The following is a 6,730-nucleotide window of genomic DNA, read 5'->3' on the forward strand; positions in this document are numbered from 1 at the left end:
ACCCTTAACAGGCCGCCATGGACCTGGGACCTGACAACTGCAGTCAGACTCCAGACTTACCCCAGGCCCAATCCCCATTCCTCCTGCCCCAGACCCAATCCAGGCCCCCAGGGCTCCCACTCAGGACCAAGGACCCTGCACCAACACCACTCCCCGCCCCAGACAAGAATCATCATGATTCCACAAAGTGGGATCAAACCTCTCTCAGCCTGGGAGGGCACCCGGGTCACTGTACTGCCTGGCAAGGGAAACTTACTCTGCTGACAGCCCACGGTGGGGGGGTTCCATGTGTCTCAAAGCGGCACCCCTTACTCAACACGCCCTCGAGAGCCTCTCTCTGCTTTCCAAGGTGACAAGATCCCCTCCCAGTCCTGGGCACATGGAGCCAAAGCCTCATGCCAGTTGGTGGGCCAGTAATCAGAACACTTTTGCAAAGCATAGGATCCCCACGCCCCGCCCCCGCTCTTTGCACTTCTCAGCCTACCTTCTGAGATCAGCCTCGGCAGAGCCTGGAACCAGAGCACATCAAGACAATGAGGTCCCCTCGTCAGTGGGCGACACCACCATCCACTCAGATACTCAAGCCAGAACTCCAGGCATCATCCTTGGCTCTCCATCTCCCCCTTCCCTAATCTGTGACCACACCCTCTTATGTGGCCTCCAGATAAGAATCTTCTTAAACCTGTCTGCTTCTGAGGATCCCCACAGCTGCTGCCCTGATGCAGGCCCTGACCAGAGATGCCTCTCCCCAGTCTAGATCTGATAGGGTTACTGCCTGCTTAGCACTGAGAAGCAGTGCTCCCGGACCTCTGGGGCTGCTGAGAGTGGGAAATCAGAGGAGGGCCCACTCTGCCCAAAGTAGATCAGGTGAGCAAGTTCCTTAACCTGCAAGTCAAGGTCTTGGATGAGTGGGTCCTGCTCCCCTCTCAGGCCTGTGTTGCCACCATCCCCTATGCCTGGGGTCCCCCCACCAGCCTACCCATCAGTTTTTACCTCTGTGCCTTTGTTCTTCCACCCTGTGTCTGGAAGCACTCTGTGTGCCCTCTTCCCTGGCTAATTCTTGCTCATCCATTAAGCCCCACCTCCTCCAGGTAGCCTTCCCCAATCCCCTGTCTCCAATTCTGTCCATCTCCAGTTCTGCACTAACTGCCTACTTCCTTGATTTGAGAGCATCGTCAGTTGCAAGATGCATCATTTCAAGTTTTTGACAGAGGGATGGGATGTGTGTGTGTGTGAAGCTTTATTAAATGTTTGCATCCATTGGAAAATGCATCCTGATGTTAGAAATGCTAACGTATAAAAAAAAGTGTTCAGGGCTTCCTTGGTGGTGCAGTGGTTGAGAGTCCGCCTTCCGATGCAGGGGACACGGGTTCGTGCCCTGGTCCGGGAAGATCCCACATGCCGCGGAGTGGCTGGGCCCGTGAGCCATGACCGATGAGCCTGCGGGTCCGGAGCCTGTGCTCCGCAACGGGAGAGGCCACAACAGTGAGAGGCCCGCATACTGCAAAAAAAAAAAAAAAAAGGGGGTTCATACCTCCTCCCACTGCCCACCGTGGGACCTGGCACAGAAAAGTAGAGTCAATGTTTGATGAATGAATGAGTGACTGAGTGAATGAGCTCCACAGCCCAAGGTGACACATGGAGTTTGGGGTAGAAGACGGCCAGAGGCACAGGAGGATGCACCAGAAGGCCTCTAACTTCCTCTCCTCCCGCCTCTCCCCAACTCTTCTGGACTCTAACTACGGCCACCTGGGGTTTCTGGAACCACTCCTATTTAAAAATCCTGTCTAAAGAACTCATCAGACCAGAGTCCCCGTGAATTCTGAAAAGCCAGCCATCCTGCTCCCGGAGGTGGCCCTACCTCCCCGACACCACCTGAAAATCCAGAAGGCCCTTCCCAGCCACTGCCCAACCCACAACCCAGGCAGGCCTGAAGCTGGGGTTAAAGGTGGGGGGGGGATGGAGGGACGGAGGGACGGAGGGAGGGAGGGAGAGAGAGAGAGTCTCCAGGGCACCCCTCACTGATTCCTGGGACCCTGGAAAGCAGCTCTTGGAAGCCCTGGGCTGGGGCTTTTTTTTGGTAGTGCTGCCCTCTGGTGGTTGAGGGAAGGTCGATTGTCAACCTGCCTTTTCAGGCTGGCTTCAGTCGTTTTCAACCAACTTTGGTGCCTAGACCGTGTCAGCCTCTGGCTGGAATGCTAGGAGTGAATGAGGAGTGGAACCCCGTCTCTGCCTAGCTGGCAGGACTGCAGATACATCATTACCTGGCATCTTGCCCAGATGACTAGTAGGTGTTGCAAATTTAACGCGTCCCACACTGAGCTCTGGCTCCGCACCCAGCCCGGTCCCACCTGCTCCTCTCCCGCCTCCCCATCTCAGTAGTGGCTCCTTCCTCCTCCGAAAAAACCTCCATTCCTCTCTTCCCTCACTTGCCTCTGCCGGCCCCCCCCCCCCCGCCCCCACATACACATGCTCTCATCCAGCCTGTCCTGTCGACTACCTGGTGTATCACCCCAAATCCTTCCACTGTGCCCTGCTAAACCCGATCTGAGTCCCATCACCTGGGGCTGCCTGGCACTGATGCCTGCACCAGCTTCCTCCCTGCCTCTCCTCTAGCCAGAGTTTTTTTGTTATTTATTTATTTATTATTAAATAAATAAATTTACTTATTTATTTATTTTTGGCTGCACTGGGTCTTCGTTGCTGCATGCACGCCTTCTCTAGTTGTGGTGAGTGGGGGCTCCTCTTCGTTGTGGTGCGCCGGCTTCTCATTGCGGTGGCTTCTCTTTTTGCAGAGCACAGGCTCTAGAAGTGCGGGCTCAGGAGTTGTGGCTTGCAGGCTCTAGAGCACAGGCTCAGTAGTTGCGCTGTGGCATGTGGGATTTTCCCGGACCAGGGCTCAAACCCATGTCTCCTGCATTGGCAGGCGGATTCTTAACCACTGCGCCACCAGGGAAGTCCCTATTTATTTATTTATTTTGGCTGCGACGGGCCTTAGCTGTGGCGGGTCTTAGCTGCGGCACGCGGGGACCTTTAGTTGCAACATGCGGGAACTAGTTCCCTGACCAGGGATCAAACCCAGGCCCCCTGAAGTGGGAGTGTGGAGTCTTAACCACTGGACCACCAGGGAAGTCCCTAGCCAGAATTTTTACAGGCCTAAATCTAACCCCGTCTCCAATGACCACCCCTGCACTTAGGGGAAAACCCACCCCTCTCTGTGGCCTGTGAGACCTGCAGTCTGGCCCCTGCCCATCTGTCTAACTCAGCCCACTCGCCCATCCCTGTGCCCTTTATTCTCCAGTCTCTCTGGTCTTCCTTCTGTCACTACAACAAGCCAAGTTCATTTCCACCTCTGGGTGTTGACTTTATAATTCCCCTTGCCTGGAATGACCTTCCTTTCCCTCCTTTCCGGCAAGAAAGACTCCTGCTCACCCTGCATCCCGAGGGCTGCAAACTTCCTGTTCATTTTTAGTGAAAAAAAAAAAAAGTTCTTGTTCAGGGGGCTCTCCCCGGGTGCCCCCATTTGTTGTGGTCACTGGTGCACTCTTCAACCCTTACCATGGCACTGGGCACAAAGTTAGGGCCACAAGGAGAAAGAGGATTCAGTGGTGGCCCAGTCTGGTGAGGAAGAAGACCCCTAAATGAATGCCTCTAATTAACCTGGCAAGAGCTATAATGTGAGATGGGGAGCTCAGGAGAAGAGAGTCAGGGGAAGAGTTGGGGAAGGTCTTGAACTTGACATTGTATGCACGTGAGCATGAGTGAGTTTGGGGGTGAGGACTGGCATGTGCCAAGGCCCAGGGGTGCAAGTTTCCTCCTGCTGGGGCTTCACCTCTTGGTCTGCATCCTGGGGTTTGAAGATCCAGGAGGATGAGCTTGAGGGCTTCCCAATCTGTACACCTCACCAGGGGTATGCAGATTAACCAGGAGAAACTCCTGCCTATAGTGGACAGCCACCTCTTTGATGTCCCGGGGCCCAGACAGTGCCAGGCTCTGGCTAGGCTGCTGGGACTTCACCTCATTTACTCATCCACTTATCCAACAATATTTGCTGAGCTCCTACTACATGCCAGGCACTGGTGCTTGGCCTTGGGGATCCAACATAGAGAGAGACAGTGAATCTATGGGCAAACCATACATAATAATAAACACTGACACTTACTGGGTTCTCCTCACGTGCAGGGCACTGTTCCTAGAACCCAGATGATCTCATTTAATGCTCAAAACATCATTATGAGGCAAGTGACATGTTATTGTAAGAGCCAGCAGCCTCCTCAGGTGAAGTCGGGGAAACCTCTGCGGATTGGCACTTTTGCCAGAGCTAGGCTAGGAGAGAAGCAGCTTTGCTAGGGGCAGGGAAAAGAGCTTTCCAAGCATGTGGAACAGCAAGTGCACAGGCCCTGAGGGAGGAAAGAGCCTGGTTATCCAGCAGGTTCCTACATCTCCAGGAGACAGGCTCTTTGCTCCCTCCCGCACAGTCCAAGGACCTTTGATGGCCCACAACTCTGGGCCAGGCTTCCAGACCGCTGGCTCCGCCTGACCCACTTCCCTGGAGCAGCGGCTCTCCTCGGAACCCTCCGTAAGGTCACGAGACCCACGGCTGCCCCTGGCCCCAGTCTCCTTTTCCGCCTTGGAGCTTCCGCGCGGCGTGGCCCCGCCCCTGAGTCCGGCCCCGCCCCTGAATCAGGCCCCGCCCCAGCCCCGCCCCAGCACCCGGCGCCCTCCCGGGGCCGTTCCCAGCGCGCATGCGCCTCGACGTCCGAGGCTCAGCCTGGCGCTAGGTCGTTCTGCCTTCCCACCGTGGGTGTCTGTGCCTTGACCCTCTCAGCCCGCCAGTGAGTGACCCAGTCGGGGTCTCTAGCCCCCCCCGGCCCCACTGTGGCGACTGGTACTTGCCGTGTCAGGGGGAGGGAGGATGTGTTCGGAAAAGACCTGGGGTCAAATGCTAGTGCCACTTCCTGCTGCCTCTCTGGGTGCCTTAGGCAAGTTACTGAACCTATCTGAGCACTGCCTTTCTCATCTGTACCCGGGGCGCCTCCCTCCTGGCCTCACTGGATTGTTTTGAGGATAAACGGAGATGATGTGTGTGCAGTGTTGAGCCGAGGGAGATGGCTTGTCGAGTGGCCACTGTCCCGAGTACCTTGGGCCTCACTTGTGCCTCTCTCTCAGCGTCCTCCATGGTCTCTTTTCTCCCAGTTCTCTTCTCCCCTCCTTTCTCTACCTCTTTCTCTGCCTTTCCTTTTCTGGGTCTTTCAGGGTGTTTCTCTCTGGGTCTGTGTCTCTTTCTGCTTCTCTCCCTCTGTCTTGCCATCCTAGCACTGTCATGGCACAGTCTGGGGGCATAGCAGCTGGACTTCCTGCCCCCCTTGTAGCTCTCTGGAGTGGGGTGGGTGGGGAGGCAGAAGCGCCAGGCTGAGGGCAAAAACAGGTCCTCCCTGACGTTGGGTGTCTGCTCTCACTGTTTCCTGCCCGTACATGGGTGTCAGCGCTGAGGTTTCCTTTCCGGCCTGGCACCTGGAAAGGTGGTGGTAGGGCGAGTCTCCCCAGCCAGCAAGTGCCAGGCCTGCTCTGCTGCTGGCCACCCAAATGGCACTTAGCACAGAGGTGGCCTGCGAGGGTGGGGGGAGCTGGTATTGGCCCTCTTCCCAGGTCTAGCTACATCATTTGCGGGGTCCACTGCAAATAAAATGCACGTCGTCTTGCTCAAAAATTTCAAGATGGTGACAACAGTGCATTAAACTAAGTGTGGGGCCCATCTGAGGGCAGGGCCCCGTGTGACTGCGTGGGTCACTCACCCATGAAATTGGTCCTGCTTCCCTCTCCTATAAATCCACTTTTCATTATGCTCAGTAAATTTCCTTATCCCTCGACTCCCAGGGCAGATGAAGGGGGTAAGCAGAGCTAGCTAAGTCTAGCCCCACCCTTAAGAAGTTCAAAGTGCCATGGGAGGGCTTCCCTGGTAGCGCAGTGGTTAAGAATCCGCCTGCCAATGCAGGGGACACGGGTTCAAGCCCTGGTCCAGGAAGACCCCACATGCCACGGAGCAACTAAGCCCGTGTGCCACAACTACTGAGCCTGTGCTCTATAGAGCCTGTGAGCCACAACTACTGAACCCACGTGCCACAGTTACTGAAGCCTGTGCGCCTATAGCCCGTGCTCCGCAACAAGAGAAGCCATCGCAATGAGAAGCACGTGCACCTCAACAAAGAGTAGCCCCTACTCACCGCAGCTGCAGAGGGCCCGTGCGCAGCAACGAAGACCCAACACAGACAAAAATAAATAAATTATTAAAAAAAAAAAAAAGTGCCATGGGAGGGGTGTGGACAAACACCCAGCCTGGTTGCTCAGCAGGCACGAGGGAGCTGGGGTAAAGGCTCAAGCTCCAGAGTCCCAGGCCCAGAATTCACGTATGTCCCAGCCCTGCCACTGACCCTTCACTTTACCTCTCTGAGCCTTGGCTTTATAGAATGAAGGCACCTGCCCACCACCCCCTCCCCTGGCTGGGGTATGGGCATGAAATGCCATTGCTTGTACACAGAGGCTAGGGAGCAGGGCGGATAGGACCAACTCTGCAGTCAGTCTCCAGGTTTTACTAGCAAAGACACTTTAGGCAAATGTCTATAACTCAGTTTCTCATCTGTAAAATGAAGATAATAATAGACTTGCTATGTATTTACAGTAGCCAAGACATGGAAGCAACCTAAATGTCCATCGACAGATGAATGGGTAA

Source organism: Orcinus orca, chromosome 8 (genome assembly GCF_937001465.1).
Source record: "Orcinus orca chromosome 8, mOrcOrc1.1, whole genome shotgun sequence".
Lineage (NCBI taxonomy): Eukaryota > Metazoa > Chordata > Mammalia > Artiodactyla > Delphinidae > Orcinus > Orcinus orca.